Below are 25,114 nucleotides of genomic sequence, written 5' to 3'. Positions count from 1 at the left end.
AAGTGGCCACAAAATGGAACCTTGAATTACAACACATTGTTACAGTTACTGTTGTTTTTAAGGTGGGAGCAGAAATGTGATGAGGTGATGTATGCTGATATGTTTCTCACGTTGAGGCATCATCCAGAATGGCAGAAAGATTGTGGCTTGAATCCAGCCCCCTCAGACCCTTTGGTGCTGCCTCCTGAAAAGGAGACCCAAGGAAAATGGTTAAAACACTGTTCTATAAGCAGCATTGGAAAAAATTTTTCTAAATATCTCCCTGTTGAGGAGTATGATTTAGATTTTAGGGTCAGTCCTAACTGCAGGTTGGATGGGGGAACAGACAATCAGGCTGCTGGGGCTGATACTGTGAGGGAATTGGCACGTCTAGAAGAGCAGATAGAGAGGATAGGGAGGACACATCAAGGAGCAGAGGAGAAGATAAAGGAAATACAGAGGATGTATCGAGAAGGAGAGGAGAAGATAAAGGAGTTAGAGAGGATGTGTCGAGGGGCAGAGGAAAAGATAGAGAGGATAGAGAGGGTGTGTCAAGGAGCAGAGGGTTTCAGGGAGAACTAGAGCTCAGCACAAAGATGTGACAGCAGCTCCCCTCCGTCAGGCGGTGGGTGCAGATGGTCCAGTCACAGTAAAAATACCATTTTCAAGTAACAGACCTTAAGAATTGGAAGCTGATGGCTGGCACTGAAGTTCTAAGGCCTGAACAACAGGCCCTGAGCCAAAGCTGACCTCTAGATAAACCTTCCAACCAAATGTTATCTACATATTTGCTCACTAATGATGTATTGCTGTATGTGTTCATATATGGGTAAAACATGTGTCTTGGTTTGAAAGACAGGTGTCTGCCAAGGAAGGCAGGAGCCTCCCTTGGAATGGAAAATGTAACCCCCTTCCCTCCGAATTATTATAATATATATATAATAATTATAATTATTATATAAGATATGAGGAACAGGAATAACAGTTCTTTACTAGTATGTATAACAAGGCAAACAAACAACAATAACTACAGCAGTAACAACGAACAGAACCAGAGCCCCAGTGCCAGCCTCTCTTGGCTGCCAGGCCCTTTCCCCTTCGGTGCAGTGGTAAAGGAACGGTGGGGGCAGGGCAGCGGCGGCCGGGCTCCCTCCAGGGAAGGGAAAGGAGCTCAGGATGCCGGGGTTTATCCCTGAGGCACCCGAGCAGAGGGTGAAAAGCCCCACTTTTAGTGAGGTGGAGTGTTAAATAGGGTCCCAATGCAACGCCCGCTTCCCTGAGCAGGGCTCCACTCACGGTAGAAGGAAGGCAGCAGAAGGCAGAACCTCGCAGCGGTGATGAATTCTCCCCACAGCCACCGCAGCCTCTGTCTCCTCCGAACCCCAAGAGAACAAGAGCTGGGGGCTGCACCCAGCCCCATTTTCCCAGTCCAAATCTTGCAGCATCTCTGTCCTCCGAGAAACCCCCAGGTAAAAGAGAGAGTAGCCAGCTGGACCCCTCCCCTGAGCTGTAGCCACGTCTTTTGTCTCTCCTAAGTATCTGCTCATTATTGTCTCCTAGCAACACGTGTAGGGGAAAATTCCTTAAGAGAAGAAAAACCAAAACCAAAAGGAGACTCCTAAAACCCCAACAGCATGTATTCACGTTTCATTATCTAGAAACTGGACAAGGCCACATCTGGCCTAATTAGGGGGGGGGGTATAGGATCAAAACCAACTTCCTTGGTTTCTCCTTGAGCCCTGGCCAGGCTTTGGGAGAAGGCCAAGAGGACAATGAAATCAGAAATTATGTCAGCTTGTTTGTTAAACTGTAAGAAAACTGGGCTTCTGTCACAGCAAAGCAGGGGGGCCTCGTGGCCTGCAAGGTGGATGCACCACAGGATTTCCCAGTAAAAGCAAATTTGAGTAATGATTCTATAATAATTGTTGGTGCAACAGGGAATTGCAAAACTCGGCCATTTTTTGAGCCTTTTTATTTTAAATTAGGAAAACCATGGATGAATGACTCATCAGTTTTTGTATCTACCCAATTTGCCAAAGCTTCTCCTTGGGAGAGATCTACTGGAAAAACTAAATGCTGAAATTAAATTTTAAAATGTCAAAATACAGGTTATAATTCCAGAATCTAATTATGTGGAAGCTTCTATTTTTGCACTACAGTCACCAAAATGGGACGTGATCCATGTGCCAGTATCACTTGGGGATGATTCCCATAGTCTGGGCTGGAGAGGTGTCTGGGAGATCCCAAAGAGCAGAGCCTGTAAGAATGAAAACTGAAACCTGGAGTGGGAATGGTGAGGCAAAAGCAGTACCCTGTGAAAATAAAAAGTGGTAAGGAGTTAGTCCCCCTTATGGAAAACTTGATAAAATATGTCCCATTGAAGGAATGTGAATCTAAATTTAGTAACCCTATTTTGCCAGCGAAGAAGGCAAATGGAAGGGATTACCAGCTGGTACAGGACCTCAGAGCCATAAATAAGATAGAAGATATACACCTGGTAGTAGCAAACCCTTATACCTTGCTAACAACCGTGAGTGAAAAATGAAAATGCTTCACAGTGTTAGATCTGAAAGGTGCCTCTTTCTGTATCCATTTGAGTACTGAAAATCAAGAGCTTTTTGCTTTTGAATGGGAAAATCCAAATGCAGGGAGAAGAACTCAACTGGCTTGGATGGTTCTACTGCAGGGGTTTAAAAACAGCCCCACCATGTTTAGAATCAATTGTCAAAAGAACAGGAGGAGTGGAAAAACCAGAACCCTCTTGGAGTCTTGTTCCAGTATAGAGATGACATTCGGAGAGCCACTGAAACCAAAAAGCAGTGTTGGGATCAGACTGTGGCATTGCTGAGTTTCCTGGGACTAAGTGGATAAAGAGTATCCAAAGACAAAGCACAAATAGTCCAGACCACGGTAACCTGCTTGGGATTGGACAAAGGAGGCTGGGACAGGAAGGAAAGGAAACAATTTGCCAACTCCCACAGCCATGAAAGGCAGGAGAGTTGTGTGCATTTCTCGGGATGGTGGGATGGAGTCACCTGTGCAACAGCACTTATGGGCTGCTGGTAAACCCACTGTATGAGCTCTTGAAGACAGCTCAGACGGACTTTATAGCCTGGACTGATGACTCATAGGCTGCCAGTGAGCCCTTTTGTGGACTCTGCTTTGGGGCTCCCAGAGCCCATGAAAAATTTCCCTCTGAAAGACAAAACCCAGCACTGGGAGTGCTATCACATTTCCTGGGCACCAGAGCAGGAAGGCTGTGGCCTTTCTCTCAAAACAACTACATAATGTCAGCCAAATTGGGCCTGGTTGTCTGAGGGCAGTGGCTGCTGCTCTTCTGTAGGTCCAGGAAGCTCGAGAACTGACTTTGGGACAAAGCATTGTCATTTATGTACCACTCGTGGTGCAGTTGGTATACCAGGTGTTTTGTGACACTCAAAACAACTTCCATCATTAACCCTGCTATGTTCTTACCTGCCCAACAAGCAGCAGGAACCCCAGGGCATTACTGCTTACAGACTACAGAAGCAGCATATTCCAGCACACCTGACCTGGGAGACAGACCCTTGGAAAGACCTGACTGGGAATTGTTTACTGATGGGAGCAGCTTTGTCCGGAATGGAAAACGATCCTCTGGATACGCAGTGACTCCACACCATGAGGGAATCAAATCAAGGGTGCTCTTCTCCAATGTTTCAGTCCAGAAAGCAGAACTAATTGCACTCACTCTGGCTTTGGAACTGAGTAAAGGAAAATGAGTTAACATTCGGACTGATTAAAAACACACTTTTGGAGAAGTCCTTGAACATGGGCATCTAGAAAGAAAGAGGCCTTTTGACATCTCAGGGCATGTCGATCAAAAATGGAAAACAAATCTTGGATTTACTCGAAAGTGTCCAGAAACCAGGAGAAGTTGCCATCATGCCTTGCAGAGCACACCAAGAGGGCAAGAAATTGGGGAATCATAAGCTGATAAAGCTGCCAAAGAGGCTGCAGAAAAAAGCACCTCAGAAAACAAAGTTTTATTTTTAATACCCCTGCCAGAGACACCTTTCCAGTAGAAAAAAACAGAGTATAGTGCTTAAGGACTGTCAGTAATTGAAACCTTAGAAGCAGGATTTGATCCACGAGGATGGGCTGTTACTCCTGCTGGGCAAAGAGGAGTCCCAAGAATCGATCTTGTGTGAAAAAGTGGATCACAGACACAAAGCCACTCATTAGAGTACTGAAAAACTCTTGAAACGTTTCCAGAAACCTATGATTGGGTCTAAAATGGCTCAGATTGTATAATCAAGAATTCAACAATGTACAGTTTGTAAAAGAAACAGCCCTAACATGGCTAGCAAAGTAGTGCCAGGAGCCATAAAACCTGGAAATGTTCCAGGTAAATATTGAAAGATTGATTTTACTGAATTGCCCAGAAAAGGGAGGTACAAATCCCTCTTAGTTCAGGTGGATACTTTTTCTGGATGGCCAGAAGCCTTCCCGTGTTGCACCAAGGCTGGAGAAGCAGCCAAAATAATGCTGAATTAAGTAATACCTAGATTTGGGGTACCTTTGGGAATGTCATCAGACAGAGGTTCCCACTTTATTGCAGAAGTGATACAACAGGTTAGGAAAGCCTTGGGATCAGCTTGGGATTTTCATATTCCTTATAGGCCCCAAACTATTGGCAAATTAGAGTGCATGAATGATACAATCAAATTAAAATTGGGTAAAATATCTCAGGAAACCTTGACACAAGTCCAAGCCTTACCTGGTCCAAGCTCTACTTCAATTTAGAACTCAGCTGTGGGGCACCAGCAAAATCAGCCCCTGTGAGCTGCTCTATGGTCAACCGTACTAAGTTCCACACATTCCAGGGAACACACACATAAAAGCAGGGGTTGATTTGAATAATTAACTCATTTCTCTTAGTAAGACTTTACAGGATTTGCAGGGAGCAGTGGAGATCTCCAGACCAATGGGATTGGACACACCAGGGCACAAGTCCTACCCAAGAGATTGGGTCTGCTTGGAAGACTGGGGAACTGCTCCACTCCAGCCAAAGGGGAAGGGACCTTTCCAAGGGCTATTGACAACTTCTTACAATGCACAGCTCAAGATGAGACCTCCTGGGGATTTGAAGAAATCTGGACCAAACTTCCTTCATGGTTACCCAGCTGGACTTGGTGAAAACATCGGTTTATAATGGCCACCATAATAATTGCTGTATGTGTTTTAGCTTGCATCAAGATTGAGTGTTGTAGCTGTTGTAATGCCTTATGCTATAAAATGAAATCGAGATATTAATAGACCAGTTCCCATAAGGAATTAGTCTCAAGAAAAGGGGGAGCTTTATAAAGACAGTAGAAGGGAATATCAACAATATTGCACTTACTCAAAAGCAGGGGTTGAGGAACAGCCATCTAAAAAGGACACTGGACACTGAAGACAGACCTCAAAAAGCCATACAAGGACTTCCAATAAGGGCTGTTGTTGGAGTGAAAGCTCCTCTGGACTCAGGCCCAGAGGGAAGCCAAAGCACAGGGGTTGAATTAAAACCTTTGGACAAGCTGAGATACATGAAGCCACACCAAAGTGAAACAGATATATACATTTTTAACTTTTAGTAGAAATATATGCTAAGTGCCTTAAACATTAAAAGCTGCAGCAGAGACCTTAAACACAGTTCTTGCTGCAGCAGTACTACCTTTTCACAGAATTCTTTACTTTAGACAAAATATAGATAGAATTATACTGTTCATGTTTTTTAGATGGAGTGTTCACATAAACACTAAGAAGTGATAGAAACTGTATATACAAATCTGTGTAATACAGATGTAACACTGGTGTAAGGCTTACGACTGTTAGAATTAGACCAAGATAGGTTAAGAAAAGGAAAACTAGAATTGTGTATTAATCTTATTGGTCAGTTAACAAATATAATCCACACTTCTCTAAGAAAAAATATATGGAGCATATAAAGCGTATAGAAGAAACTGTTTCTGCCTGCTGTTGCTGCTGCTGCTTGGCTTTATCACGTAACCCTCTTGAACTCTGCCTTCAAGAAAGCTGTGAGACTATGAAATAAAGAACTTAGCAGAACAGCAGCCTTCTCTGCTCTCTTACCCTGGTCCAAGAAGGAAGGGTATCCCATCAAAACAGGCTGTGACTGTGTCAAAGAAACTCAAGTAAGTGGAGACAGCTGATGAATATGTCATCAATGTGTGTGATAAAATCACCCAGCACTCCTCGAACTCAAACTCGATTGGAGGAAGGATCCCCCAGGTGCTGCCCAGTGCTGCAATAAAGAATGCCTGCTTTCTAATACTCAGACTGTTAGAAAGTTTCTGTCTGGCTGATTTCAGTGTCATTACCCACTCTCAAAGTGCTCAGTCGTGGTCTGGTGTTGGGGTTTTAGGAGCTCTCCTAGGTTTTTTTTTCTGTTAAAGGAATTTTGCCCATACATGTTGTCAGGGGGACAAATGGCTGGGTAGTTAAGAAAAACAAAAGAACTGGCTGCTCTTTTTGTTTCACCTGAGTGTGTGGGCAGTCGTCTCTGGTGTTCAGAGAGGGAGTCTGCTTTTCCTTTCTGCTGGAGAAGCCCCGGGATCCCAAGCCCGCCTTCCCTGCTGCACTCGGAGCTGGGCCATGGCCACCCTGCCTCGCCATTGCTTTGAGCCTTCGCTGTGTTGTAGCCCTGCTCGCCCTGCCTGCCCAGACCTCCGGGGGGTTCCCCGCTTGGGTACACCTCGTTGGCCACCCGGGATTTGTGCTCATCCCTGCTGCTCCAGCCTGCCGCTCCAGCCTGCTGTTCCTGAGGGTCCAGCCGGACACCGGGATCGGCTGCCCAGGGGTTTGTTCCATCCTTTGTTCCATCCTTTTCCCGGGATCCCAGGGCACCGGTGCCGCGTGCTCCCCGAGCTCGCTCCGGAGCGCCCCCTGCAGCCGCGGGGGAACCATCGCACCTGCCCTGCTCACCGGGAGCCGCCAGCGCCCCTGCCGGCTGCGAGCGGAACTGCACCCGAGGGGAAAGGGCCTGACAGCCGAGAAGGCTGGCACTGGGTTTGTGGTTGTTTGCTGTTACTGCCAGAGTTATTGTTGTTTGACTGGTTATACACATATAGATATATAATAGTAAAGAACTGTTATTCCTATTTCCCATATCTTTGCCTAAAAGCCCTCTTGATTTCAAAATTATGATAACTTGGAGGGAAAGGGGGTTGCATCTGCCATTCCAAGGGGGGCTTCTGCCTTCCTTAGCAGACACCTGTCTTTCAAACCAAGACATCTGGTCTTTCTGTAGCAGAAGCAGAAATAAAAGTTCCTTCTGCCAGCCTCTGCTGACTTGACTCCTCTTCTTGCCGAAATGTACGGATGGCATTTGGTCACTTCATAAAAGATGATGAGAAATGTCAAAGGGTGAACCCTGGTGTCCTAAACACCAGTTTGAGACACAGTGCAGACAATGAAAAAAAAACGAAAACATAAGTTTATGAATGTTGATCGTTTTCCAACACAGATATTTTTAAAAGTTTAATTAAAACTTTTTTTTCCTCCTTTTAGAGCAGTCTGCAAAGAAAATATAATAGATTTGGCCGTTTCCTTCCATCCACAGCAAGGACATCACTAAAAATTGAAAAATCGACACCCAGCAATGTCAGCTCCCTATGGAGCGCCATGTAGGTGATTATACCACACATGGAACAGAAGTGAGAGCCAAGAGAAAGGAGATGGAGGCCTGGAGCCCAGGAGCACCTGAGGATCCACAGGATGCCCGGGGCTCTATTTTTGTCACAGGAATCTTAACTTCAGGGACAGTTCCTCCAAAGCAGAAAAGTGAAAAGTTCTGCATGACTGTTCTGGTCTCTCAGTGTCAGAGCACCCAGCACTGGTGGGTGTTCCTGAGAACCAGTTCCACTTGGGATGTGCTGTTCCACCCTCCTTCCCAGCTTCAGCACTGGATCTCCAGACAATACTCTTTTATTTTCCTGTTTCCTGAGTGGTCACACATGTTGGCTTCTGAAACTGGAAGGCACCTGACACATGAACTTCAGCAGTAATAGGAGATCCCTGTATAACAAAGGACTGAATTTCATTTCCACAAGCAACATCTCAGCATCTCTGTTTAACCCACCCTATATAAGACAGGTGAGAAAAACAAATTATTTGTGTTCTTTTTTTTTCCTTCCTTTTTTTCTTTTTCTTTCTTTGTTTTTTGAAAGGCTGCTGCCATTAGAGAACATCTAAGTAGCACAGAAGCCCAATGTAATTACCAATTTAGTTCCAAGGGAATCCATGCCAGCCTCACACAGGATGTCATGACAAGGTAAGTGTGTTTGAAGAGAATATGAAGTACAAGCTGACTTTTCCTCCTCCTGATTTAGCACATGCTATAATCCAAAACTGTATCGGCTGAGCTTGATTCCATCCTGGAATGGCCTGAATGGACCCTCTTTGGCCATGTCCACATCAGTCTGGTCATGGTATTGCAGCCTGGGCTGGATGTCCAGCAGAGCCAGGAAGGACACGAGTGTCAGAGCCACGGCCTGGGGGGAGGAAAGGGGGCTCAGCAGGTTGGGGTGGGAGGGAGCAGGGGGCTGGGGACACTCAGCATGTCCCCAGAGTCTCTCTGGGCACTGGCAGTACAGAAAGCCCTGAGCCCACCTGCCTTGCCCTGGGCTCCCTGCTCTTGCTCAGGGTTAGAAACCCCCTGGGCATCTCCTCTGGCAAAAGGGACTTCAGGGAGACTCTTCATTGTTATGCAGTCCTTCTGCTCCTGCTGATTATACTTGAGATTTCAGTACCTGACACAGAAATGAAGTGCCCAAACTCTCATGCTGAACAGCAGTAGTTTGTCCTGACAAATAACACACAGAAGAGAACTTTTCAGTTCCCCTGAAGGTGCTGGATAGAGCTTAAAGACTGACTGTCAAAAGAGACAAAAGAATGTAAAGGTGTGCACACAGGATGATAAATGTAGCTGGAACCAGTGAAGAAACAAATGAGGAAGACGACGGTGGGTTTTTGGCAAGTTGTAATGATTATGTATGATTTTGATGAAACAAATGCCCTGTTGCAAAGTTTCACCACACACATCAGATTAAAGGAGATATCCTTCTGCGTGTCTGGCACTGGTGAAGAATGCCAGCTTTCTAACACATCAAATTGTGTTGGAAAGTTTATTTTCCAGCTGATTTTGGTATCTGTCCAAATCATGTTTAGATCTCTGGAGCCCTGAGTGACCAAATATTAATTGCTGCTTCCACTTCTCTAGAGGCTCAACATCATGCCTTTGAGAAAGGCATGGCCCTCCCTGTCTCCAGAGAGAGAGGAATGCTTCATATTAAAGTGGTAACTGCTATTTTGAAAAAGTCGATGGAATATGAGTGAACAGGATGAAGTGGTGGTGGCAAGCATTAGTACAATGGTTGAGCTTTTTATTTCAGAGTCTGTTGTAGAAAGTGTGTCCTAAGGCTCCACAACAGCCAGACTTCAAATGGTGCCCAGGAAGGCCAGTGGCACCTGGCTTGGATCAGGGATGCTGTGGCAGCAGGGCCAGGGCAGTGACCATCCCCCTGCTGTGCTGGGCACTGCACCTAAAATCCTGGGCTCAGTTTTGGGCCCCTTACTGCAACACATGGAAGTGCTGGAGCACAGAATGGTGATGAAGTTGGAAAAGGCCCTAGAGCCCAGGTCCCATGAGAGGTTGAGGGAGTTGGGAAAGGGGCTCAGCCTGGAGAAAGGGAGGCTCAGGGGGGACCTTCTCACTTTCCACAACCCCACCCCCTGACAGGAGACTGTAGTCAGCTTGCGCCAGGCTCTTCTCTCAGGGAACAAGAAAAAGGATGAGAGGAAAGTGCTGAGTTGCACCTGGGAAGGTTTAAGTTGGCTAATACGAGGGGTTTCTTCATAGTAAGTGTTGTCAAACATTGGAACAGACTGCCCAGGGCTGTGGTGGTGTCACCATTCCTGGAGGGATTTAGAAAAGGGGTAGAAGAGGCATTTGGGACATGACTTAGTGGTGGGATTTATGTAACTGGGATAACATTTGTATTTGATGACCTGAGAGCTCTCTGCAGACCTCATTCTGTGTTCCCTTCACTTGGGGATTCAGGACCCCACCACTTCCACAAGACAGATCTGACACTGACAGGTACGTCAGGGCAACTTCCCACTTGGGGACACGCACGAACACCCAGGGATAGCCACGGGACAGCCACGGGACAGCCACGGGCACCCATGGACACGCAGGGACAGCCACTGAAAGCCACGGGCACGCAGGGACACGCAGGGACACGCAGGGACACGCAGGGACACGCAGACTGCGGTGAACATTGCTGGCCTTTATTGGCATCGCCAGCCCCGCGCCACGGCCGCGCTCTGGGCGCTCCCCGGGCCGTACGAGGCCGAGCCCCGCGCTCGGCTCAGCGCCGGCGGCGGCGTCTGCGGCTGCCGCGGCGGCGCCGGCGGTACCCGGAGCGGCGGGAGGCCCGGCGGCTCCTGCGCACGCCCCGGCGGCGGGAGCGGCGGCGGCGCCGGCTGCGGCTGCGGCTGCGGCTGCGGCTCCGGCGGGAGCGCCGGCGGTAGCGGGCCATGCTGGCGCGGGCGGGCGCGGGCGGGCGCGCCCGCTTTTATAGCGGAGCGGGGCAGCCCCCGGTGACGCCGCAGCTGCCAGGGACCGACATCAGCTCTGAGGTCACAGTGCTCCGAGGGGAGTCTCCTGTGAGGACAGAGCTTTGCAGACCCAGTGTCACCAGTGAGGTCACAGTGGACAGGGATGGAATCCTTGTTACACCAGAGCTTCCCAGAGCTGATGTCATCAAAAAGTCACAGTGGTTGTGGCAAAGCCCTGATGGATCAGGTGAAACTCTGATGGCAGAACTTCACAGACCAGGGGAAGCCCCTTGTGATACCAGAGGGTGGAATGAAAAACATCACCAGTGACATCACAGTGAGCAGGGTGGAGATGCTTCTGACGGCGGTGCTTTGCGGAGCTGACAATCACCAGGCAGCTCAGAGGGGCACATGGACACTCCCGACCGCACCTCCAGAGTCTCCTGTGCCGGGGCAATGCCCTGCAGAGACCAAGATGCTTTAATTTGAAAAGTGTCCTTGTTGTTCCCAGGGCAGATGCCTGGCCTTGTAATTGTGCCAATGAAAAAACTGCTGCCAAAACAGATGGCAGACAGAATTCCTCCCTGGGTTTGGAGCCCGACTTTGTCTGGACAGCACCAAGGGGACCCATTTGATTGGGCAAGTAAAGCACAACAATCACACAGCCCCACAAACTGGTGCAAAGTGTTCCTTTGCCCATCACCCTCAATCCAGGGGGGCTGCAGAGAGGACAAACTCTGACTCTAAAACAAAAAGGGAAGAATCTTGTGCAGGGACTGGCCTGAAAGGCCTGGGTGTGATGGCCTCTCCCAGCGAGGCAGAGCAGAAGCCCTGTGAATAGAGACCAGGGCCTGTCAGCTGAGGAGATGGTCATGGGCAGAGCCATGTGTTGGATGCACAGAGCACACTGGGCTTGCACCAGCCGGCCCTCAGGCTACCAGAGAGTGCTCTTCCCATGGGACAAGAAGTGCTTGAAGTGCTAATGACTGCAAATGATGCCAACAGCCCGAGGCAGGAAAGGATGTAGGGACAGTAGGGCCCTGGGTTCTCCAGAGCAGAGGGTCCTTGTACCCCACTCTGGAGGGAGAGCAGCTCCGGCTCTTTCCTGCAGCTGTGGGGCCAGGCTCCATCACTGGTGTTTTTGAGGAGCACAAACACATTGGTTTCCAGAATCATGGAGACTTGGGAAATGGACCTGGCACTGTGGGGCAAATGCCAGTGGGAGTGGACGGGGTTGGAGCAAAACCTTCCTTTCTGCTTCCCTGTGGCAGGGGCACAACCCACACGGGTGGGAGACTCTCCCTCAGGGCTGGCCACCCATCCCCCAAATGCCAGCACTGCCCAGGCCAGGGCAGTGGGGGGCAGAGGGGTCATCCAGTTGCAGGCAGCCCATGCTGACTGCTCCCAGACTCTGCTGCTCCCAGGAGACCTTGGCAATGTGTCGGGAGCAGGGACGATACACAGGGCCATGAATAGGTGACACAGGTGACCAAGGGAGAGCACCACGGAAATGCAGGAGTTTCAAACACGAGAGTGGTAGTTCCTCTTCTCTCCCGGACCCCGTGTGGTCCTGCCTGTGCCACAGGCTGAAGGGAATGTACGGGGATTGGTGGTGGCTGCAGAGGACAGAGAGCTGCATCCTGTGCAGCCTCTGCCTCTCTGGCCTGCATGTCTTGGTGCAGTCCCTGCAGCCTCTCCCGGACGAGGACACAGCGCTGCTGACCCACAGCATCGGCAGTGCTGGGGGTGCCCAGAGCAGTGAGGAGCCCCAGAGGCTGCCACACTTTGGTAAAGTCAGGGATGAGAAGAAGAGCCCTGCGGCCAGAGCCAGCCCCAGCTCCAGCAGCTCCAAATCCAGCAGTTTCTGGGAGAGGGTTCCCACCAGCAGCCCTGCAGGCTCCAGTGTGGAGGAAGAAGCTAGTACCTCAGAGGCCAGTCCCCCCTGGAGCTCCCAGCTGTCCCTAACCTGTGTCCAGCCCTGCAGAGAGGGACCAGCCCCAGGAGAAGCTGGAGCAGTCAGTGGTGGCACGTCCCTGTGCCCAGGGCAGCATCCACAGCTCCTGCCTTCCCAGCCAGAGTAGGAACCACTTGCCTGGGCAGTCTTAGCACACGTAACCTAAGGAGAGCAACGTGGACACGCAGAAGTTGAGAATAAGAAACAATATTTTCTTTTTGCTCCTGGCCATGTGCGCCTGCAGAGGGGGGAACATCCCATTGTGACATCACTGGTTGGTGGAGGGTGACATCACAAGTGGCAGACTGTGAGATCCTGCATTGCTGATTACACTTGGGCACCAGCAGAGCCTGGGCCAGTCTGGCCCAGACCTTGACTTCTGATGAGCAAGACTGAAAGGTCTGGAGAGTGAAGCCAGGCCTTTCCCAGTGCTGGCTGCAGTGCTGGCAGCTGCCATCAGAGAATTCAGCAGCTCCCAGTGCCCATCCCAGAGCCACCGCTCCTGTTTCTCCGCCCTGCCTGCTTGGGCCATCTGGGCATGGCAGGTGCAGCACCGAGGGCGACAGCCCTGTGCCCTTGCGGGGACGGTGGGGCAGGTAACGGGGCCCAGGGCGACAGGAGGGTGTCCTTGTGCAGAGGCCTGAGCATTTCTTGCCTTTCATTCCTTTCCTTGCCACAGCCAGTCATCATGGCCTCGCCCTCCTGCAGCGTGTGGCACCAGCAAGGAGGAGCAGCTCCTGCTCCTCAGCTAGCCCCGATGATCTGCAGAGCACAGCAATGGCCCCACGGACAGACAGCAGCTGCCCCATCTGCCAGGAGCTACACAGAGCTCCATCCTGCGGGAGCTCTGCCTCCACGGTCCGGACGCAGCCATCCTGCTCCTGAGGCTGCAGAACTGCCTCGAGGAACGCACGGCACCGCTGGTCCATGGCCTCAGCAGCGTCATTGTGGGCCGCTGCAGCAAGGAGCCCAAGAGGTGGCTGCGCTCCCGTCGTGCCAGAGAGAACAACAGTGCCATCTCCAGCAGCAGCTCCAGCTGCACCAGCTCCCGGCAGAGGACTCCTGCCAGTGGCCCCACAGGATCCAACGTGCAGGAGGCAGCTGGAACATCACAGACTGGCCTCCAGGGGAGTCACAGCTGTCCCCGACCTGTGCCCAACCTCACAGAGCGGGAGCAGCCCCAGAAGAGCTGGAGCAGTCAGTGGTGGCACGTCCCTGTGCCCAGGGCAGCATCCACAGCTCCTCTGCTCCCGGCCAGGAGAGGGACCACTCCCCCTTTTAAAACTCCGATGCAGTGCCTGATTATTTTCTTACATCACATTGCAATTCTGGAACTGCAAGGAGTTCCCTCAGGTGGAATAACAGACAAGGAGGGTATTGCAGATGTGTATGGGAATACTTCCCTCATGCAGCTGACTGAAAAGCAACTGCTGTAATGGAGCTGAAAGGCAGCTTGGTAAAATTTATTTCAAACTCTACATGTAATAAAGTTATATGTAGAGGAAAAAGATGAATATTGCCAGAGAGTCTTTGTAGTGCTCTCCTACATACTTTGTGCTGATGGGAGGAATTCCTGTGGTCTTTTTTCAGTCCCACAGTTACAAAGAATTCTATAAAGCAAATGGCAACTGAGTATTTTCAGCTCATGCAAAAGATACATTAAGCAAAATAGCACAAACAGGTACATTTCAGCTGCATTTCCAAAGCAGGTGGTTTACTTTAATGCTGACAGCTACAGAAGAAGAGGAGATGAGAGGATCTGTGTGCTGAACAAAAAACCACAAGGAAACTGTGCAAATGCAATCTGTTCCTCCCTCAAATGAATATTCTCATATTCGAAACAGCACTGGAGATTGAAGCCAAAATTTCAAGTAATTATTTTTCCAATCAGCTGTGTTAAAACACTAAGAGCATTATTGGTCTGGCTTACTGAGTGTCTGAATGAATGAACAGAAAATTTGCACATTCTGACATCACAAGTATCCCAAAACATTACTTCCTTGAGTAAGTCAGACAATTCAACAAGCAGGTTTGAGTTTGGTATTTTTTCTGTCTCTAAAAGAAGCTAAAAGTTCTCACAGCTTTGCTTAGTCAGTTCAAGGCAAACAGGTTCAGAGGGGACACTTGGCTACTGCTGAGGTCACAGATCCTGGATTCTGAGCACTCCCAAAAAGATGTCCTTGGTTGTCAGACTTACAACAGAACAAATCAACATCAAACTACAAAGGGAAATCAACTGAACTCAGACACTGCTTCACCCTCTATTAAACCACAATGCTACTCCCTACCCTTCTCATTGGTACAGATACACTGACAGCCGTGGATGCAGAGAAATGAAAAGGAAAGCTGCCAGTGCCAGTCACTTCATCATGATGAGAGAGCAGTCAGGGTTGGCAGAGTTGCTCTGCATTTAGGTCTCCAGTCATCACCTCGGCTTGCTGTGTTCAGATTCCACATCTCTGCCTCCTGGGCAAGGCAGCCTCACACACCCTCTGAGCTGGGAGTTATTTGAACGGGTGGGCCTGACCTTCACAGCTTCCTTGGAGCTGAAGATGTAGCAGGGTTACAGGCAAATGCAACCTGTTGAACGGTCTTTTTGACTCCTTGCAACAAAAGGTCTGTTATGAAAAAATGCTTCTTATAAAAATGTCCTAAAGGAAGCGAGTGACGTGTGTGTGTGTGCTGGGGTGTGGGCAGGAGCTATACAAGCTATACGATTTTCCATTCAAGAAAACTTGTATAAATGCAGAAGCTTACACCAACATAGTACGGGCAAAATTGGCACAAGGTCGTCAGGTGGTTTAGTTCATCTGCTCTGAGTCAGGTTGTTACCAAAACTCAGTAAAATAAAACTCCTTTATACCAGTGTAGCATTAAAGAGCAGGGATCCTTCATTTGACCAGATGTTTGGGGGATAACTCCACGTAGCCTCATGGCGAGTACAGAAAAAGCTACTGTTGATAGACTAGATTTTACATCCAGATCCACTGATTTTCCTGGAGTAAACATGCGTATGATTATCATCTGCCTGAAATCATTAACAGGGATTCCCTCTCCTTTCTGCATGTGCTCTTCTGTCCCTGGTGGTCAGTGATCCCCAGTGATCACCTGACCACCTGGTGAAATGGTGCTACTTCCCAGAAAGGAAAAAGTTGGCATAACTGAGCTGGTTGCTCCCCCTTTCTTCTTCTGAGCCAATGTTTAACATGGTCCTACAGAACGAGCATTTTACAGTTCCACAGAGCAGTGGTTTTTGAAGAATAAGCATCGTATTAACCCACCAGGTGTACACACAATTCTTCATCTGGCAACAAGGTCAATCATACCATGATAACTCTAATGTCTAATTTCTTTGTAATGCTGCAATTCAATCAGAGGTCTGATGTGGTTTGGGGGTTAGTTGGCCTTTTCTTTGCTCTGGTTGTTTTGCTTGGTTTTTGGTTTGGTTTGTTCTAGATAGTTTGCATTGTGTTTTGATTTATTTTTAAAGAATACGGTATTTTTGAGGGACGATCTATCTTTCGAAACAAGCAGTATTTTTTCCAGAAACCTGTCAAAATGGAGAAGTAATTAACAGAAGCGAGAACGAGGTCAGGATTTAAGTTCCTAAACCGTCAGAAAACTGCTCACCAGAAGATGCTCTGCTGTAGCCTTGAGCGAGGGATGGCTCAGGCCTGATAGCTGTGTTCTAAATGACAGCATACTCCCAGCCAGTAGGAATCATGTAATTTTTCATCACATATTTACTGACTTATTCATGCAGTTAAGGAGCATAGTCCATTGCCTTACTATAAATAAAAGATTATGTTTCGTAGATGTTTGCCACACAAGATTAGCAGTCATACATTTTGGTGTAATTCTGCTGGAATGATACTCTCTTGCAAAACTGTCTCAGCATGGGGAAAATCAATTTATTCTCTGTTTGGACAGTGCTGAACAAAGACAAGTATTAGAACAGGTTTTCTAACCTCTTCATCAGGACGAAATTTTGAACTATGTTTTCTTTATCATATGCACATGACATCTGAGTTGTTCTGTATCCTTCAGTGAGGAATCCACCACTGGTTGAAAACAGCACCTTTACAGGTGATTTTGAGCAGCTTTACAGAGCAGAGATGGGCTCGCTCCTCTCTCCTCCCAAAGCAGGGACACCCCTTGGGTAGGATCTGCACCTCCAGCTGCACTGGAACTTTCCTGGCACACCTGTACATAGCTCTTACAAAGTGCATGCTTTGTCAGTGGAGGCTGCTTAGGTCAAAAGAACTGGTTAAGGTTTTTTTCCATGGGCAGAGGAACTGCCCATCATCTGCTTCATCAGAATAAAGGACCAAGTCTTTGGCTTCCTTCAGAGTCACAAGTGTCTAAAACTGAAGAGATTCCCCCAAAAAGCAAAGACTGTTTGGAGGAGTGTGGTGATACCCATGGGCCCAGGGTAAGATACTGCTGTCCAGAGCCCCAGCCCAAAGTGTCCCTGGAGCTTTTACACATCCTCTGCCTCCTCTGGTAGTGCTGCCCCATGTCCCTGAGTAGAGCAGGAGGGATTCCAGGGATTCAGGAGCACAAGAAGGCAGAGCATCAGCTCCTACTGGTATTTCCACTCCAAGGGAAGTGCCTCAGGCCAGCATAAATTTTGCAGCTGTGACTTCACAGGTGCTGGTGGCAGCCTCTGTCACCAAGCAAGAGCATCTGCATGGGCAGGGTGGTGTAGAGATGCCTCTCAGAGAACAGAGAGGACACTTTCAAACAGTATCTGACAGAGGTGATGAAGGGCTGGTAAATTACATTTGGATGGGACAGATGATCGAAAACTCTGTATGTGAAAATAAGAGACAAAATGAGTGAAGGGAGAGGGAAAGGGAAAGGGAGAGGATAGAATCCTTGGGAATTCTGATTCTATCTACAGGGCATTTTCTGACAACCTGAGTCACTACCTAAAGCCTCTGGATTTCAGAGCAGTGAAAATTCAGGCTGTTCAGATCCTGGTCATAATGGCCACACACAACTTCTCAGCTCCTCAGCATGTCTGCAGCTGCTGACACATTGGTTTGGGACAAAATCCTCTATTGTCATTGGAAAACAAAAGAGAAGAGGAAGTTTCTACCTGTTGGAAAGTCTCCTCTGTGAACCCTGAAGGGCTCTGCCTTTTCCCTTCTCAGCAGCAGCTCAGTAGCAACAGCCAGAGGCAAAGAAAGACACGAGAGGGTGTTTGGCTGATGTGTCTGACAATTCAGCAACACTTGTAAACAAGAGCTGTGTCTGTTCACATTTCAATGGCAAGTCCTTGCTGAGGAGGAAGAGCTGTGTCACTTGTGCTTAGCTTACATCAAAGTAATGGCACAGAGGGTTTTCATCCTGCAGATGTGACCTCTGTGATGACAGTCTGTTCATCTTGCACGGAGGTCTGTACTCACAAGGACAGTGTTACTTTTGCCAACAGACCAGAGTTTGTCAAAAAAATCCAGGGAAAATTACTTCTTAAATTAACATTTTCCTTTTGCTCTCAAACCAATGGTTTAACTGTCATAGTTCATAGGAATGAATTTGCTTCCCTGCTGTCCCCCAGCACAGGTGCACATTCCTACCACATCCAGGTAGCAAGGCACATGGCACAGCCTTTGTTTCCACCGGGGAAGGTCTCTCAGCCCCAGCAAGGCAGAGGGACTTGCAGGAGCTGCTGAAGCCCTTTCTGTGCTGGGACAGTGTAAAGTTCTGCCAGGCTAGATCAGCATGAGGCCTGCAGGGCTTTCCAGCAGCTCTGCACCTCTGGCTGTGTTACACAAGTGCAGAAAGCTCAGTGGAGCTTTCCAAGGGCTTGCCCAGCCAGCCAACATCCTGAAAATGCATCTGCTAAAAGCAGCACACGCCTGGAACATCCACAGCTGGGTAACTCAGAGAAATCCATCGGCCAGCGCTCCCCTGGAGCTGTTCCCCTTTTCACCTCTTCCACAGGGAACTTGTTCTGGATCTTGGAGTTATTGACACAGTGGATTGGGCTATCAAAAATCTGTGGTTTCATTGCCCCGCTTTACTGAACTGAGGGATCTGCTGGGCATGCTTGGACATTTTCCCCCAGTTGCCTTCACTCATTGCCAAAGTCCTCCAGTATCATAATGTTTACCTCTGCTAATTGCTTTGAGTAACACAGATCAACACCCATTCCAATTAAAACTTTAATTGATGGGAAATTGCTACAACTGCACTGCTAATACATGAACTATCAACTTCAGTCTAAAAATGTCTTCAGATGACTACAACAGCCCTTACAATAAACAAACAAACAAGTGTCAACTAGGACCGTGCCCGGAGGCGGCATCGGTCAAAAGCCCCTAAATGCTCAGAGTGGTGACCACTTTCTCTGGAAGAGCTGGGGAAGCCTCCTTACCTGGGAGCAATCCAGAAGTACCTTCACTTGTCCTCGAGGGGTCTGGAGAAAGCCAGAAAAAGGGACACTGAGTCAGTATCAGCTGTGTGCACAATTCCCTTGGCAGCAACTGGACTTCTCTCAGGGACTATAAAATCCCAGATCCTCCCAAGCAGGCTTAGAAAGAAAAAAAACCCAGCAAGGTCTGGGGCTTTCCAAGAACAAAGACCTTGTCTATTTAGGAGACTCTCAGCTCCCCATTCCCTCGTCCTGCAAACCACTACAATGGCCTACCTTGCACTTCTTTGGCAGGAAAGCACTGCCAGAAGCCTCACTGCCAGGTCCTTTCCCTCTGCACACAAGTGACAGATGCTCCAGCTCTCCCTGCACATGACTGACCCCACCTCTACACGGACCCAAAGATTTTCAAACCCCACACCACCCAACCCCCCCAGCCCCCCATTTCCCCCCGGTCTCACTGCTCAGGTGGCTCAAGGGTGGAAGCAGCAGGTCCCTGCTCAGGATTGGCTCCAGGTGCTGCTGGGAGCAGCTGGAAGCGGGGCTGGGCAGCTCCAGGCCGCCTGCCAGGCTCTCCTCATGGTCCCTCTTCAGTCTCTTGGTGTCTGCAGGGACCTCGGGGCAGCAGTGGGGGCTCTGCACGAGGCGCTGTGGCCCCGCAGCGCTGCCGCCATCGTCACCCCCAGGGCCGGCCCAGGCTGGGAACTCGGCCCCTTCTTGCCGTGCAGGGCAGCGCTCCTGGCCAGGTACAACGAGCAGAGCTCTGGGCAGCACAGAGGACTCTGGCTCAGTATCAGCCCTTGGGCACCTTTCCCTAGGGCAGCAGCTGTACTTCTACCGGGGACTGGGAAAGATGGCTGCAAAGGCAGACCCTCACCTGGCATTGGAGGCTGCTCCCTAAGGAACAGCAATCGTTCCGGCGTTTTCCAAACTCAAAAGCTTTGAAGCATCTCCATAGAGTCTCAGCACTTGCAGTGCAAGTGGCACCCACGAGAGCTTTAACCACAGACAGAAGCAGCCCACACAAAGAACCCCAGCCCTGCTCTTTCCCTGTGCTGACAGAGCCCTCAGTCCTCACTGAAACGGCTGAAGCTGAAGGGTGCTGTGAGCCGAGTCATGAACCAGCTCCGTTCCCTGGGATTGAGGAACTCCCTCTGCAGTGAGACACAGCTCTGCCAACTCTGCCATCAGCTCTGGGAGGAACAGCTGGGAGGGAAAGAGCTCCACACAAGGACTGCAGGCTGCACCAGCTTTGCTCTGGAATGCAGATCCAAAGTGCTCCCTCTCTCCTTGGAGCTCTTGCTAATCTGAGCTCAGGCTTTTCCTTTAGGTACTGGATTTGAGAAATTTTTGGCCTTGGGTGTTCTGTTTTTCTCCTGTGTCTCAGGTTATCAGGTTTTGTGATTTGAGGTAAGAAGTTTGGACTTTTGCACTGGCTTCAGCATTTTGGTGGGGTTTTTCCTGTTGCTCCAACACTCACCTCACTCAGTGCTGCCTGCATAGCGCTGTCACCCTGCAGCAAATGGATCCATGGCCCTCAGCCGGAATGGGGACATCGGGGTTATGACACAACTCCCACAAGGTCAGGTTCATTCACTGCTCTGTTGCCACAGCAGAGGACTCGGGGTCAGTGCCTCTGCAGGAGCGTGGGGGACAGTGCTGGGGAGGTGATGCCGGTGCAGGATTTCAACGAAAGGCCCAGGAAGCACCGACCCTGCAGACAGGGACTGAACTCTTCTCATCTCCCTTCCTGCCCGTCAGGCTCAGAGCAGCCCTCTCAGAGCTCTCTCAAGGAATGTGGGCTCTCCCCTTACCAGGCTCCTCTGGCTCCAGGGAGCTGGTCCCATTGCTTGTGCTGCCAGGCAAGGCTGTCTCTGTGGCAGCCCTGTTCACAGGCTGCTCTCCTGAATGCCCAGGGACAACACTGACATCCTCCTTAAAAGAGAAAGAAAAACAAGTCCACCAAAGGTCACTCGGTATTTTCTTGGAACCACTTCAGGCACTCAGTAACTCTTCTTCCCCCCTCCCAAAGGACGTGTAACACCGGGGGAACACTGGCCTGATGTCCTCACACTCTGACCCTGGCCTATGCCATGAGCTGTAAGGAATCCTCCAGCAGAAATCCAGGTGCTCTCCTTGTTCCCAGCACAGGTGAGCAAGGACAGATCTCACTCCAGGCACTGCCCAGGGCTGCGTGCTGCAAACCCACACACAAACCACACGTTTCTGCCTGGGAACCTCAAGCCCACCCCACCCAATTGCTCCGACATGAAATTCTAATGTGCTGCTTCTTGGAGCCCTCTGCTGCTGCTCCATAGTTTGCAGGCAAATGGGCACTGAAACTGGGTATTTATTTCCAGGAGCATGTGGCAAAAACCTATAGGGTATAAAAACCCCAAAATCTGTAACCAAGTGTAAGACTGAGTTATGTTTCTGTTCCGCTGAGGCAGTAAAGGCCCAAAGTCAAGCAGCTGGAATTCTCACTATGACCTGTTCTAGAATATTCATCTCTTCTGCCATAGCCTATTCATCAGAACCCTAGAGATGAATGATTGTTCGGAGCCTGCAAAGTTTCCTTCACTTAGGGAAAGATAAGCTTTTGAAAACTGATATGAGTGAGTTTACAGTAGATAAAAGGCATCACACTTGGGAATAAGATGTGGGTAAGTCCAAAAAATCCCACTCCCTGCCTTTCATCTGCTCTTCCTCGTGATAAATATTTAGTGGGCAAGGGATCTGCAAATTAACAGAAATACAGACATATTCACTGATAAAGTTGTACAATAAAATGCAAAAGGCCTGTGCCATGAATACACCTGCGCTAGGTATTTTTCCATTAAAATGAGCACCCTAATTTGGCCAACACAGGCTATCATGTCTTGTGCTCATTAATGTGGGATAGTTTTGATTCCCTCTTCTTTTGAAACTCTTGCTTTACCAAGCAAACCCTTTTGCTGTTCATTAAAAACTGAATTAAAGAGGCCTTTACTTTTCTAGCTTGCAAGAAATCTCTCAATCCAGACCCCAGCATTTCCATCGAGCAGATTTACCTCCACAAGAGCCGTCATTTCAGAGCGGGGCAATGAAAGCTTCTCCTCCAAGAATCTGACACAACTTCAGCACCTGCTGAGCTCGAGCTGATGGCTGCGGGCAGGGAGGGCTCCCTCGGTGCAGCGGCTGCAAACAGCCCCCAGTGCCACCATCGCCCTCAGCCCCCAGTGCCACCATCGCCCTCAGCCCCCAGTGCCACCATCGCCCGCAGTGCCACCATCGCCCTCAGCCCCCAGTGCCACCATTGCCCCCAGTGCCACCATTGCCCTCAGCCCCCCAGTGCCACCATCGCCCTCAGCCCCCCAGTGTCACCATCGCCCTCAGCCCCCCAGTGTCACCATCGCCCTCAGCCCCCAGTGCCACCATCGCCCCCAGTGCCACCATCGCCCTCAGCCCCCCAGTGCCACCATCGCCCTCGGCCGCCCAGTGCCACCATCGCCCCCAGTGCCACCATCGCCCCCAGTGCCACCATCGCCCTCAGCCCCCAGTGCCACCATCGCCCCCAGTGCCACCATCGCCCTCAGCCGCCCAGTGCCACCATCACCCTCAACCACCCAGTGCCACCATCGTCCTCAGTGCGTACCCCCACCCCCCTCAGTCGCACCACTGCCCTCAGTGCCCTCAGTTCCGCCACTGCCCTCAGCCCTCCTCTGCCCCCAGTCCCCGCCACCTCCCGCCACCGCTCAGTCCCCTCAGTCCCACCCTGCCCCTTAGCTCCCCCTGTCCCCTCCGCGCCGCCATTCCCCTCAGCCGCCACAGCCCCCGTTCCCCTCAGCCTCACCGTCCCTTCACGGGCTCCCCGGTGCCTTTGGCCCCGACGTCCCGCTCAGCCTCGGTGCCAGCGGCAGCTCTGGCTGGGCCCTGGGGCTGCAGCTGCTGCTTGGCCTGGCCCAGGAGTGGCCACAGAGGCACCTCGGGGGGGACTCGACAGGCGGGGTCCCTGGGCTCTATCTTGGGGGAAAAGGGAGGAAATGAGGAGCACGAAGGGCCGGGTGTCACTAAGGAAGTGCCATGGCATGGCACGGTGAGATGAGGGGGCTGAACGAGACTGTGATTCCCGCTGGTCACCCTGGCTTCAGGCTCCTCTGCCAGGGAAAAAGAAGCAGTACGACAGAAAAGTGCCTAGAGTTGCACCTGGAAGGGTTTTATTCGGCTGTTACGAAAAGTGTTGTCAAACATTGGAACAGGCTGCCCAGGGCTATGGTGGTGTTACCATTCCTAGAGGGACTTAAAAAAAAAAAAAAAAGAGTAAAAAAAGAGTAAAAATAGTACTTGGGGACACGGCTTAGTGGTAGGATCGGTAGTTTTGGGTTAACGTTTGTATTTGATGAGCTGAGAGCTCTCTGCAGACCTCATTCTGTGTTCCCTTCACTTGGGGATTCAGGACCCCACCACTTCCACAAGACAGATCTGACACTGACAGGTACGTCAGGGCAACTTCCCACTTGGGGACACGCACGAACACCCAGGGATAGCCACGGGACAGCCACGGGACAGCCACGGGCACCCATGGACACGCAGGGACAGCCACTGAAAGCCACGGGCACGCAGGGACACGCAGGGACACGCAGGGACACGCAGACTGCGGTGAACATTGCTGGCCTTTATTGGCATCGCCAGCCCCGCGCCACGGCCGCGCTCTGGGCGCTCCCCGGGCCGTACGCGGCCGAGCCCCGCGCTCGGCTCAGCGCCGGCGGCGGCGTCTGCGGCTGCCGCGGCGGCGCCGGCGGTACCCGGAGCGGCGGGAGGCCCGGCGGCTCCTGCGCACGCCCCGGCGGCGGGAGCGGCGGCGGCGCCGGCTGCGGCTGCGGCTGCGGCTGCGGCTCCGGCGGGAGCGCCGGCGGTAGCGGGCCATGCTGGCGCGGGCGGGCGCGGGCGGGCGCGCCCGCTTTTATAGCGGAGCGGGGCAGCCCCCGGTGACGCCGCAGCTGCCAGGGACCGACATCAGCTCTGAGGTCACAGTGGCCACACGGATCTGCCCTGATATTCTGCAGAGTTCTCTGATTTGGACACACACGTTCCACAACTTCAGTACCAGAATTCTTTAGATACTTATGAACGTTGAGGCATGTGGGATGGCGTTTATTTAGTTTTCGGCTAGATTGCTAATGTATTTGTGAGCAGAATTAATATTTCAAATTCCATGGCGCTCTGCCAGCAGACAAAGGGAAACCACGAGGAATTCCCACTGATGCCTAGACTCTACATGTGCTGAGTCTGATTTTTGAGAAATCAAGCCAAAGAAGTTGTTCAGCCCTCAGACTCCACCTATTGGAGCTGTCTTTGGTGCTGGGAAGAACATGAAATTCTAAACTCCGCAGAATGCCCTAATTTTCTTTTTATCTTTCCTTCCTAGTCTAGCCCCGGCTACTGTGAAGTGAAGAATGGATGCCAGTGTCTGCACAACAAGCTGTCTCGCATTAATAGTGTTACACAAGAATTCGGCAATAGCAAGCAGAGTCCTGGCACTCGACGTCTGCTTCAACCGTGACATATTTATCAACTGTACCTTATTTATTTAAAACTTAGGGTTAATGTCTGTAAAATTGCATATGTCATTATTGAACTGTAGCTTATGTATTTAAGATGATGCATGTAAGTATCAGACTTTTGTAATAAAGAAGTTTCAGCGTTGTAACTACTTCTGTTGTTGCCTATATCATATTTGAAGCTGCTTTTGTCCGGTCTTTTCCTTTCTTCGGGGCTTTATAGTAAATTTATCAGTAGATCTTGGAGAGCCGGTACCTCTACTATGAAATTGTGCACATTTTAAGAAAAATATTGTAGGACAGCGCCCCCAGGCATACGGGATAGGGGGGGCACGAGTACAGGGCCACGAGTTGGACTTGATGGTCCTTGTGGGTCCCTTCCAAGTCAACATATTATGTGGTTTTGTAATTGGTTCGGTGATTAAGAGAAGAATAAAACTGAACATACGGGGGAATCGGTATACGAGGAGCGAGAGAATCTTTTGACAGCAGCGCCCGGGTGCCGCCTCAGCCGCCTCAGCCGCCTCAGCCGCCTCAGCCGCCTCAGCCGCCTCAGCCGCCTCAGCCGCCTCAGCCGCCTCAGCCGCCTCAGCCGCCTCAGCCGCCTCAGCCGCCTCAGCCGCCTCAGCCGCCTCAGCCGCCTCAGCCGCCTCAGCCGCCTCA

At 50.4% G+C, this 25,114-nt stretch overlaps 1 long non-coding RNA gene across 1 annotated transcript; it reads left to right on the top strand.

The window, feature by feature from the left end:
* The first annotated feature begins 23,818 nt into the window (after positions 1 to 23,818).
* Positions 23,819 to 24,603, top strand: LOC116438251. Its single transcript, XR_004237650.1, has 2 exons — positions 23,819 to 23,993; positions 24,319 to 24,603. It is a non-coding gene; the product is annotated as an uncharacterized LOC116438251 (long non-coding RNA).
* Positions 24,604 to 25,114: the final 511 nt, after the last annotated feature.

This window comes from Corvus moneduloides, chromosome Z, assembly GCF_009650955.1.
Source record: "Corvus moneduloides isolate bCorMon1 chromosome Z, bCorMon1.pri, whole genome shotgun sequence".
In the NCBI taxonomy this organism is placed as follows: domain Eukaryota; kingdom Metazoa; phylum Chordata; class Aves; order Passeriformes; family Corvidae; genus Corvus; species Corvus moneduloides.
The sequence above is the reverse complement of the archived record's forward strand: the minus strand, read 5'-3'. Positions and strand labels throughout refer to the sequence as shown.